The sequence below is a fragment of the Salmo salar genome, chromosome ssa27 (assembly GCF_905237065.1).
Source record: "Salmo salar chromosome ssa27, Ssal_v3.1, whole genome shotgun sequence".
Classification (NCBI taxonomy): domain Eukaryota; kingdom Metazoa; phylum Chordata; class Actinopteri; order Salmoniformes; family Salmonidae; genus Salmo; species Salmo salar.
The window spans coordinates 42287327-42299369 of NC_059468.1; the positions used below are offsets into that span (position 1 = coordinate 42287327).

A 12043-nucleotide genomic window follows, 5' to 3' on the forward strand; every position below is an offset into this window, starting at 1 on the left:
GGGTTACAGAGAGGTGCTGTACCAATAGACATTCATTAGGGGGTTACAGAGAGGTGCTGTACCAATAGACATTCATTAGGGTTACAGAGAGGTGCTGTACCAATAGACATTCATTAGGGTTACAGAGAGGTGCTGTACCAATAGACATTCATTCGGGTTACAGAGAGGTGCTGTACCAATAGACATTCATTCGGGTTACAGAGAGGTGCTGTACCAATAGACATTCATTAGGGGTTACAGAGAGGTGCTGTACCAATAGACATTCATTAGGGGGTTACAGAGAGGTGCTGTACCAATAGACATTCATTAGGGTTACAGAGAGGTGCTGTACCAATAGACATTCATTAGGGGTTACAGAGAGGTGCTGTACCAATAGACATTCATTAGGGTTACAGAGGTGCTGTACCAATAGACATTCATTAGGGTTACAGAGAGGTGCTGTACCAATAGACATTCATTAGGGGGTTACAGAGAGGTGCTGTACCAATAGACATTCATTAGGGGGTTACAGAGAGGTGTTGTACCAATAGACATTCATTAGGGGTTACAGAGAGGTGCTGTACCAATAGACATTCATTAGGGGTTACAGAGAGGTGCTGTACCAATAGACATTCATTAGGGGGTTACAGAGAGGTGCCGTACCAATAGACATTCATTAGGGGGTTACAGAGAGGTGCCGTACCAATAGACATTCATTAGGGGGTTACAGAGAGGTGCTGTACCAATAGACATTCATTAGGGTTACAGAGAGGTGCCGTACCAATAGACATTCATTAGGGGGTTACAGAGAGGTGCCGTACCAATAGACATTCATTAGGGGTTACAGAGAGGTGCTGTACCAATAGACATTCATTAGGGTTACAGAGAGGTGCTGTACCAATAGACATTCATTAGGGGTTTACAGAGAGGTGCCGTACCAAGACATTCATTAGGGTTACAGAGAGGTGCTGTACCAATAGACATTCATTAGGGTTACAGAGAGGTGCTGTACCAATAGACATTCATTAGGGTTACAGAGAGGTGCTGTACCAATAGACATTCATTAGGGTTACAGAGAGGTGCTGTACCAATAGACATTCATTAGGGTTTACAGAGAGGTGCTGTACCAATAGACATTCATTAGGGTTACAGAGAGGTGCTGTACCAATAGACATTCATTAGGGTTTACAGAGAGGTGCTGTACCAATAGACATTCATTAGGGTTACAGAGAGGTGCTGTACCAATAGACATTCATTAGGGTTACAGAGAGGTGCTGTACCAATAGACATTCATTAGGGCGTTACAGAGAGGTGCTGTACCAATAGACATTCATTAGGGTTACAGAGAGGTGCTGTACCAATAGACATTCATTAGGGTTACAGAGAGGTGCTGTACCAATAGACATTCATTAGGGGTTACAGAGAGGTGCTGTACCAATAGACATTCATTAGGGTTACAGAGGTGCTGTACCAATAGACATTCATTAGGGTTACAGAGAGGTGCTGTACCAATAGACATTCATTAGGGGTTACAGAGAGGTGCTGTACCAATAGACATTCATTAGGGGGTTACAGAGAGGTGTTGTACCAATAGACATTCATTAGGGGGTTACAGAGAGGTGCTGTACCAATAGACATTCATTAGGGGGTTACAGAGAGGTGCTGTACCAATAGACATTCATTAGGGGCTTACAGAGAGGTGCTGTACCAATAGACATTCATTAGGGGGTTACAGAGAGGTGTTGTACCAATAGACATTCATTAGGGGTTACAGAGAGGTGCTGTACCAATAGACATTCATTAGGGGTTACAGAGAGGTGCTGTACCAATAGACATTCATTAGGGGGTTACAGAGAGCTGCCGTACCAATAGACATTCATTAGGGGGTTACAGAGAGGTGCTGTACCAATAGACATTCATTAGGGGGTTACAGAGAGGTGCTGTACCAATAGACATTCATTAGGGGGTTACAGAGAGGTGCTGTACCAATAGACATTCATTAGGGGTTACAGAGAGGTGCCGTACCAATAGACATTCATTAGGGTTACAGAGAGGTGCCGTACCAATAGACATTCATTAGGGGGTTACAGAGAGGTGCTGTACCAATAGACATTCATTAGGGGGTTACAGAGAGGTGCTGTACCAATAGACATTCATTAGGGTTACAGAGAGGTGCTGTACCAATAGACATTCATTAGGGTTACAGAGAGGTGCTGTACCAATAGACATTCATTAGGGGGTTACAGAGAGGTGCTGTACCAATAGACATTCATTAGGGTTACAGAGAGGTGCCGTACCAATAGACATTCATTAGGGGTTACAGAGAGGTGCTGTACCAATAGACATTCATTAGGGTTACAGAGAGGTGCTGTACCAATAGACATTCATTAGGGTTACAGAGAGGTGCCGTACCAATAGACATTCATTAGGGGGTTACAGAGAGGTGCTGTACCAATAGACATTCATTAGGGGTTACAGAGAGGTGCTGTACCAATAGACATTCATTAGGGTTACAGAGGTGCTGTACCAATAGACATTCATTAGGGTTACAGAGAGGTGCTGTACCAATAGACATTCATTAGGGGTTACAGAGAGGTGCTGTACCAATAGACATTCATTAGGGGGTTACAGAGAGGTGCTGTACCAATAGACATTCATTAGGGGGTTACAGAGAGGTGCTGTACCAATAGACATTCATTAGGGGGTTACAGAGAGGTGCTGTACCAATAGACATTCATTAGGGGTTACAGAGAGGTGCTGTACCAATAGACATTCATTAGGGGTTACAGAGAGGTGCTGTACCAATAGACATTCATTAGGGGGTTACAGAGAGCTGCCGTACCAATAGACATTCATTAGGGGTTACAGAGAGGTGCTGTACCAATAGACATTCATTAGGGGTTACAGAGAGGTGCTGTACCAATAGACATTCATTAGGGGGTTACAGAGAGGTGCTGTACCAATAGACATTCATTAGGGGTTACAGAGAGGTGCCGTACCAATAGACATTCATTAGGGTTACAGAGAGGTGCCGTACCAATAGACATTCATTAGGGGGTTACAGAGAGGTGCTGTACCAATAGACATTCATTAGGGGGTTACAGAGAGGTGCTGTACCAATAGACATTCATTAGGGTTACAGAGAGGTGCTGTACCAATAGACATTCATTAGGGTTACAGAGAGGTGCTGTACCAATAGACATTCATTAGGGGGTTACAGAGAGGTGCTGTACCAATAGACATTCATTAGGGTTACAGAGAGGTGCCGTACCAATAGACATTCATTAGGGGGTTACAGAGAGGTGCTGTACCAATAGACATTCATTAGGGTTACAGAGAGGTGCTGTACCAATAGACATTCATTAGGGTTACAGAGAGGTGCCGTACCAATAGACATTCATTAGGGGTTACAGAGAGGTGCCGTACCAATAGACATTCATTAGGGGGTTACAGAGAGGTGCTGTACCAATAGACATTCATTAGGGTTACAGAGAGGTGCCGTACCAATAGACATTCATTAGGGGGTTACAGAGAGGTGCCGTACCAATAGACATTCATTAGGGGGTTACAGAGAGGTGCTGTACCAATAGACATTCATTAGGGTTACAGAGAGGTGCTGTACCAATAGACATTCATTAGGGGTTTACAGAGAGGTGCCGTACCAAGACATTCATTAGGGTTACAGAGAGGTGCTGTACCAATAGACATTCATTAGGGTTACAGAGAGGTGCTGTACCAATAGACATTCATTAGGGTTACAGAGAGGTGCTGTACCAATAGACATTCATTAGGGTTACAGAGAGGTGCTGTACCAATAGACATTCATTAGGGTTTACAGAGAGGTGCTGTACCAATAGACATTCATTAGGGTTACAGAGAGGTGCTGTACCAATAGACATTCATTAGGGTTTACAGAGAGGTGCTGTACCAATAGACATTCATTAGGGTTACAGAGAGGTGCTGTACCAATAGACATTCATTAGGGTTACAGAGAGGTGCTGTACCAATAGACATTCATTAGGGCGTTACAGAGAGGTGCTGTACCAATAGACATTCATTAGGGTTACAGAGAGGTGCTGTACCAATAGACATTCATTAGGGGTTACAGAGAGGTGCTGTACCAATAGACATTCATTAGGGGGTTACAGAGAGCTGCCGTACCAATAGACATTCATTAGGGGGTTACAGAGAGGTGCTGTACCAATAGACATTCATTAGGGGGTTACAGAGAGGTGCTGTACCAATAGACATTCATTAGGGGGTTACAGAGAGGTGCTGTACCAATAGACATTCATTAGGGGTTTACAGAGAGGTGCCGTACCAATAGACATTCATTAGGGTTTACAGAGAGGTGCTGTACCAATAGACATTCATTAGGGTTACAGAGAGGTGCTGTACCAATAGACATTCATTAGGGTTACAGAGAGGTGCTGTACCAATAGACATTCATTAGGGTTACAGAGAGGTGCTGTACCAATAGACATTCATTAGGGTTACAGAGAGGTGCTGTACCAATAGACATTCATTAGGGGTTTACAGAGAGGTGCCGTACCAATAGACATTCATTAGGGTTACAGAGAGGTGCTGTACCAATAGACATTCATTAGGGTTACAGAGAGGTGCTGTACCAATAGACATTCATTAGGGTTACAGAGAGGTGCTGTACCAATAGACATTCATTAGGGTTTACAGAGAGGTGCTGTACCAATAGACATTCATTAGGGTTTACAGAGAGGTGCTGTACCAATAGACATTCATTAGGGTTACAGAGAGGTGCTGTACCAATAGACATTCCTTAGGGTTACAGAGAGGTGCTGTACCAATAGACATTCATTAGGGGGTTACAGAGAGGTGCTGTACCAATAGACATTCATTAGGGGGTTACAGAGAGGTGCTGTACCAATAGACATTCATTAGGGTTACAGAGAGGTGCTGTACCAATAGACATTCATTAGGGTTACAGAGAGGTGCTGTACCAATAGACATTCATTAGGGTTACAGAGAGGTGCTGTACCAATAGACATTCATTAGGGGTTTACAGAGAGGTGCCGTACCAATAGACATTCATTAGGGTTACAGAGAGGTGCTGTACCAATAGACATTCATTAGGGTTACAGAGAGGTGCTGTACCAATAGACATTCATTAGGGTTACAGAGAGGTGCTGTACCAATAGACATTCATTAGGGGTTACAGAGAGGTGCTGTACCAATAGACATTCATTAGGGGGTTACAGAGAGGTGCTGTACCAATAGACATTCATTAGGGTTACAGAGAGGTGCTGTACCAATAGACATTCATTAGGGTTTACAGAGAGGTGCTGTACCAATAGACATTCATTCGGGTTACAGAGAGGTGCTGTACCAATAGACATTCATTCGGGTTACAGAGAGGTGCTGTACCAATAGACATTCATTAGGGGGTTACAGAGAGGTGCTGTACCAATAGACATTCATTAGGGGGTTACAGAGAGGTGCTGTACCAATAGACATTCATTAGGGTTACAGAGAGGTGCTGTACCAATAGACATTCATTAGGGGTTACAGAGAGGTGCTGTACCAATAGACATTCATTAGGGTTACAGAGGTGCTGTACCAATAGACATTCATTAGGGTTACAGAGAGGTGCTGTACCAATAGACATTCATTAGGGGGTTACAGAGAGGTGCTGTACCAATAGACATTCATTAGGGGGTTACAGAGAGGTGTTGTACCAATAGACATTCATTAGGGGTTACAGAGAGGTGCTGTACCAATAGACATTCATTAGGGGTTACAGAGAGGTGCTGTACCAATAGACATTCATTAGGGGGTTACAGAGAGGTGCCGTACCAATAGACATTCATTAGGGGGTTACAGAGAGGTGCCGTACCAATAGACATTCATTAGGGGTTACAGAGAGGTGCTGTACCAATAGACATTCATTAGGGTTACAGAGAGGTGCCGTACCAATAGACATTCATTAGGGGTTACAGAGAGGTGCCGTACCAATAGACATTCATTAGGGGGTTACAGAGAGGTGCTGTACCAATAGACATTCATTAGGGTTACAGAGAGGTGCTGTACCAATAGACATTCATTAGGGGTTTACAGAGAGGTGCCGTACCAAGACATTCATTAGGGTTACAGAGAGGTGCTGTACCAATAGACATTCATTAGGGTTACAGAGAGGTGCTGTACCAATAGACATTCATTAGGGTTACAGAGAGGTGCTGTACCAATAGACATTCATTAGGGTTACAGAGAGGTGCTGTACCAATAGACATTCATTAGGGTTTACAGAGAGGTGCTGTACCAATAGACATTCATTAGGGTTACAGAGAGGTGCTGTACCAATAGACATTCATTAGGGTTTACAGAGAGGTGCTGTACCAATAGACATTCATTAGGGTTACAGAGAGGTGCTGTACCAATAGACATTCATTAGGGTTACAGAGAGGTGCTGTACCAATAGACATTCATTAGGGCGTTACAGAGAGGTGCTGTACCAATAGACATTCATTAGGGTTACAGAGAGGTGCTGTACCAATAGACATTCATTAGGGTTACAGAGAGGTGCTGTACCAATAGACATTCATTAGGGGTTACAGAGAGGTGCTGTACCAATAGACATTCATTAGGGTTACAGAGGTGCTGTACCAATAGACATTCATTAGGGTTACAGAGAGGTGCTGTACCAATAGACATTCATTAGGGGTTACAGAGAGGTGCTGTACCAATAGACATTCATTAGGGGGTTACAGAGAGGTGTTGTACCAATAGACATTCATTAGGGGGTTACAGAGAGGTGCTGTACCAATAGACATTCATTAGGGGGTTACAGAGAGGTGCTGTACCAATAGACATTCATTAGGGGCTTACAGAGAGGTGCTGTACCAATAGACATTCATTAGGGGGTTACAGAGAGGTGTTGTACCAATAGACATTCATTAGGGGTTACAGAGAGGTGCTGTACCAATAGACATTCATTAGGGGTTACAGAGAGGTGCTGTACCAATAGACATTCATTAGGGGGTTACAGAGAGCTGCCGTACCAATAGACATTCATTAGGGGGTTACAGAGAGGTGCTGTACCAATAGACATTCATTAGGGGGTTACAGAGAGGTGCTGTACCAATAGACATTCATTAGGGGGTTACAGAGAGGTGCTGTACCAATAGACATTCATTAGGGGTTACAGAGAGGTGCCGTACCAATAGACATTCATTAGGGTTACAGAGAGGTGCCGTACCAATAGACATTCATTAGGGGGTTACAGAGAGGTGCTGTACCAATAGACATTCATTAGGGGGTTACAGAGAGGTGCTGTACCAATAGACATTCATTAGGGTTACAGAGAGGTGCTGTACCAATAGACATTCATTAGGGTTACAGAGAGGTGCTGTACCAATAGACATTCATTAGGGGTTACAGAGAGGTGCTGTACCAATAGACATTCATTAGGGTTACAGAGAGGTGCCGTACCAATAGACATTCATTAGGGGGTTACAGAGAGGTGCTGTACCAATAGACATTCATTAGGGTTACAGAGAGGTGCTGTACCAATAGACATTCATTAGGGTTACAGAGAGGTGCCGTACCAATAGACATTCATTAGGGGGTTACAGAGAGGTGCTGTACCAATAGACATTCATTAGGGGGTTACAGAGAGGTGCTGTACCAATAGACATTCATTAGGGTTACAGAGGTGCTGTACCAATAGACATTCATTAGGGTTACAGAGAGGTGCTGTACCAATAGACATTCATTAGGGGTTACAGAGAGGTGCTGTACCAATAGACATTCATTAGGGGGTTACAGAGAGGTGTTGTACCAATAGACATTCATTAGGGGTTACAGAGAGGTGCTGTACCAATAGACATTCATTAGGGGGTTACAGAGAGGTGCTGTACCAATAGACATTCATTAGGGGTTACAGAGAGGTGCTGTACCAATAGACATTCATTAGGGGTTACAGAGAGGTGCTGTACCAATAGACATTCATTAGGGGGTTACAGAGAGCTGCCGTACCAATAGACATTCATTAGGGGGTTACAGAGAGGTGCTGTACCAATAGACATTCATTAGGGGGTTACAGAGAGGTGCTGTACCAATAGACATTCATTAGGGGTTACAGAGAGGTGCTGTACCAATAGACATTCATTAGGGGTTACAGAGAGGTGCCGTACCAATAGACATTCATTAGGGTTACAGAGAGGTGCCGTACCAATAGACATTCATTAGGGGGTTACAGAGAGGTGCTGTACCAATAGACATTCATTAGGGGGTTACAGAGAGGTGCTGTACCAATAGACATTCATTAGGGTTACAGAGAGGTGCTGTACCAATAGACATTCATTAGGGTTACAGAGAGGTGCTGTACCAATAGACATTCATTAGGGGGTTACAGAGAGGTGCTGTACCAATAGACATTCATTAGGGTTACAGAGAGGTGCCGTACCAATAGACATTCATTAGGGGGTTACAGAGAGGTGCTGTACCAATAGACATTCATTAGGGTTACAGAGAGGTGCTGTACCAATAGACATTCATTAGGGTTACAGAGAGGTGCCGTACCAATAGACATTCATTAGGGGGTTACAGAGAGGTGCCGTACCAATAGACATTCATTAGGGGGTTACAGAGAGGTGCTGTACCAATAGACATTCATTAGGGTTACAGAGAGGTGCCGTACCAATAGACATTCATTAGGGGGTTACAGAGAGGTGCCGTACCAATAGACATTCATTAGGGGGTTACAGAGAGGTGCTGTACCAATAGACATTCATTAGGGTTACAGAGAGGTGCTGTACCAATAGACATTCATTAGGGGTTTACAGAGAGGTGCCGTACCAAGACATTCATTAGGGTTACAGAGAGGTGCTGTACCAATAGACATTCATTAGGGTTACAGAGAGGTGCTGTACCAATAGACATTCATTAGGGTTACAGAGAGGTGCTGTACCAATAGACATTCATTAGGGTTACAGAGAGGTGCTGTACCAATAGACATTCATTAGGGTTTACAGAGAGGTGCTGTACCAATAGACATTCATTAGGGTTACAGAGAGGTGCTGTACCAATAGACATTCATTAGGGTTTACAGAGAGGTGCTGTACCAATAGACATTCATTAGGGTTACAGAGAGGTGCTGTACCAATAGACATTCATTAGGGTTACAGAGAGGTGCTGTACCAATAGACATTCATTAGGGCGTTACAGAGAGGTGCTGTACCAATAGACATTCATTAGGGTTACAGAGAGGTGCTGTACCAATAGACATTCATTAGGGGTTACAGAGAGGTGCTGTACCAATAGACATTCATTAGGGGGTTACAGAGAGCTGCCGTACCAATAGACATTCATTAGGGGGTTACAGAGAGGTGCTGTACCAATAGACATTCATTAGGGGGTTACAGAGAGGTGCTGTACCAATAGACATTCATTAGGGGTTACAGAGAGGTGCTGTACCAATAGACATTCATTAGGGGTTACAGAGAGGTGCCGTACCAATAGACATTCATTAGGGTTACAGAGAGGTGCCGTACCAATAGACATTCATTAGGGGGTTACAGAGAGGTGCTGTACCAATAGACATTCATTAGGGGTTACAGAGAGGTGCTGTACCAATAGACATTCATTAGGGTTACAGAGAGGTGCTGTACCAATAGACATTCATTAGGGTTACAGAGAGGTGCTGTACCAATAGACATTCATTAGGGGGTTACAGAGAGGTGCTGTACCAATAGACATTCATTAGGGTTACAGAGAGGTGCCGTACCAATAGACATTCATTAGGGGGTTACAGAGAGGTGCTGTACCAATAGACATTCATTAGGGTTACAGAGAGGTGCTGTACCAATAGACATTCATTAGGGTTACAGAGAGGTGCCGTACCAATAGACATTCATTAGGGGGTTACAGAGAGGTGCTGTACCAATAGACATTCATTAGGGGGTTACAGAGAGGTGCTGTACCAATAGACATTCATTAGGGTTACAGAGGTGCTGTACCAATAGACATTCATTAGGGTTACAGAGAGGTGCTGTACCAATAGACATTCATTAGGGGTTACAGAGAGGTGCTGTACCAATAGACATTCATTAGGGGGTTACAGAGAGGTGTTGTACCAATAGACATTCATTAGGGGGTTACAGAGAGGTGCTGTACCAATAGACATTCATTAGGGGGTTACAGAGAGGTGCTGTACCAATAGACATTCATTAGGGGTTACAGAGAGGTGCTGTACCAATAGACATTCATTAGGGGGTTACAGAGAGGTGCCGTACCAATAGACATTCATTAGGGGGTTACAGAGAGGTGCCGTACCAATAGACATTCATTAGGGGGTTACAGAGAGGTGCCGTACCAATAGACATTCATTAGGGTTACAGAGAGGTGCCGTACCAATAGACATTCATTAGGGGGTTACAGAGAGGTGCCGTACCAATAGACATTCATTAGGGGGTTACAGAGAGGTGCTGTACCAATAGACATTCATTAGGGTTACAGAGAGGTGCTGTACCAATAGACATTCATTAGGGGTTTACAGAGAGGTGCCGTACCAAGACATTCATTAGGGTTACAGAGAGGTGCTGTACCAATAGACATTCATTAGGGTTACAGAGAGGTGCTGTACCAATAGACATTCATTAGGGTTACAGAGAGGTGCTGTACCAATAGACATTCATTAGGGTTACAGAGAGGTGCTGTACCAATAGACATTCATTAGGGTTTACAGAGAGGTGCTGTACCAATAGACATTCATTAGGGTTACAGAGAGGTGCTGTACCAATAGACATTCATTAGGGTTTACAGAGAGGTGCTGTACCAATAGACATTCATTAGGGTTACAGAGAGGTGCTGTACCAATAGACATTCATTAGGGTTACAGAGAGGTGCTGTACCAATAGACATTCATTAGGGGTTACAGAGAGGTGCTGTACCAATAGACATTCATTAGGGGGTTACAGAGAGGTGTTGTACCAATAGACATTCATTAGGGGGTTACAGAGAGGTGCTGTACCAATAGACATTCATTAGGGGGTTACAGAGAGGTGCTGTACCAATAGACATTCATTAGGGGTTACAGAGAGGTGCTGTACCAATAGACATTCATTAGGGGGTTACAGAGAGGTGTTGTACCAATAGACATTCATTAGGGGTTACAGAGAGGTGCTGTACCAATAGACATTCATTAGGGGTTACAGAGAGGTGCTGTACCAATAGACATTCATTAGGGGGTTACAGAGAGCTGCCGTACCAATAGACATTCATTAGGGGGTTACAGAGAGGTGCTGTACCAATAGACATTCATTAGGGGGTTACAGAGAGGTGCTGTACCAATAGACATTCATTAGGGGGTTACAGAGAGGTGCTGTACCAATAGACATTCATTAGGGGTTACAGAGAGGTGCCGTACCAATAGACATTCATTAGGGTTACAGAGAGGTGCCGTACCAATAGACATTCATTAGGGGGTTACAGAGAGGTGCTGTACCAATAGACATTCATTAGGGGGTTACAGAGAGGTGCTGTACCAATAGACATTCATTAGGGTTACAGAGAGGTGCCGTACCAATAGACATTCATTAGGGGGTTACAGAGAGGTGCTGTACCAATAGACATTCATTAGGGGGTTACAGAGAGGTGCTGTACCAATAGACATTCATTAGGGTTACAGAGAGGTGCCGTACCAATAGACATTCATTAGGGGGTTACAGAGAGGTGCTGTACCAATAGACATTCATTAGGGGGTTACAGAGAGGTGCTGTACCAATAGACATTCATTAGGGGGTTACAGAGAGGTGCTGTACCAATAGACATTCATTAGGGGGTTACAGAGAGGTGCCGTACCAATAGACATTCATTAGGGGGTTACAGAGAGGTGTTGTACCAATAGACATTCATTAGGGGTTACAGAGAGGTGCTGTACCAATAGACATTCATTAGGGGTTACAGAGAGGTGCTGTACCAATAGACATTCATTAGGGGGTTACAGAGAGGTGCCGTACCAATAGACATTCATTAGGGGGTTACAGAGAGGTGCCGTACCAATAGACATTCATTAGGGTTACAGAGAGGTGCC

At 43.9% G+C, this 12043-nt stretch overlaps 1 protein-coding gene across 1 annotated transcript in view; it reads left to right on the top strand.

Moving 5' to 3' along the window:
* The window catches only part of LOC106590679 (serine/threonine-protein kinase 3-like), a 45659-nt gene that overhangs the window by 5713 nt on the left and 27903 nt on the right, over window positions 1–12043 (top strand).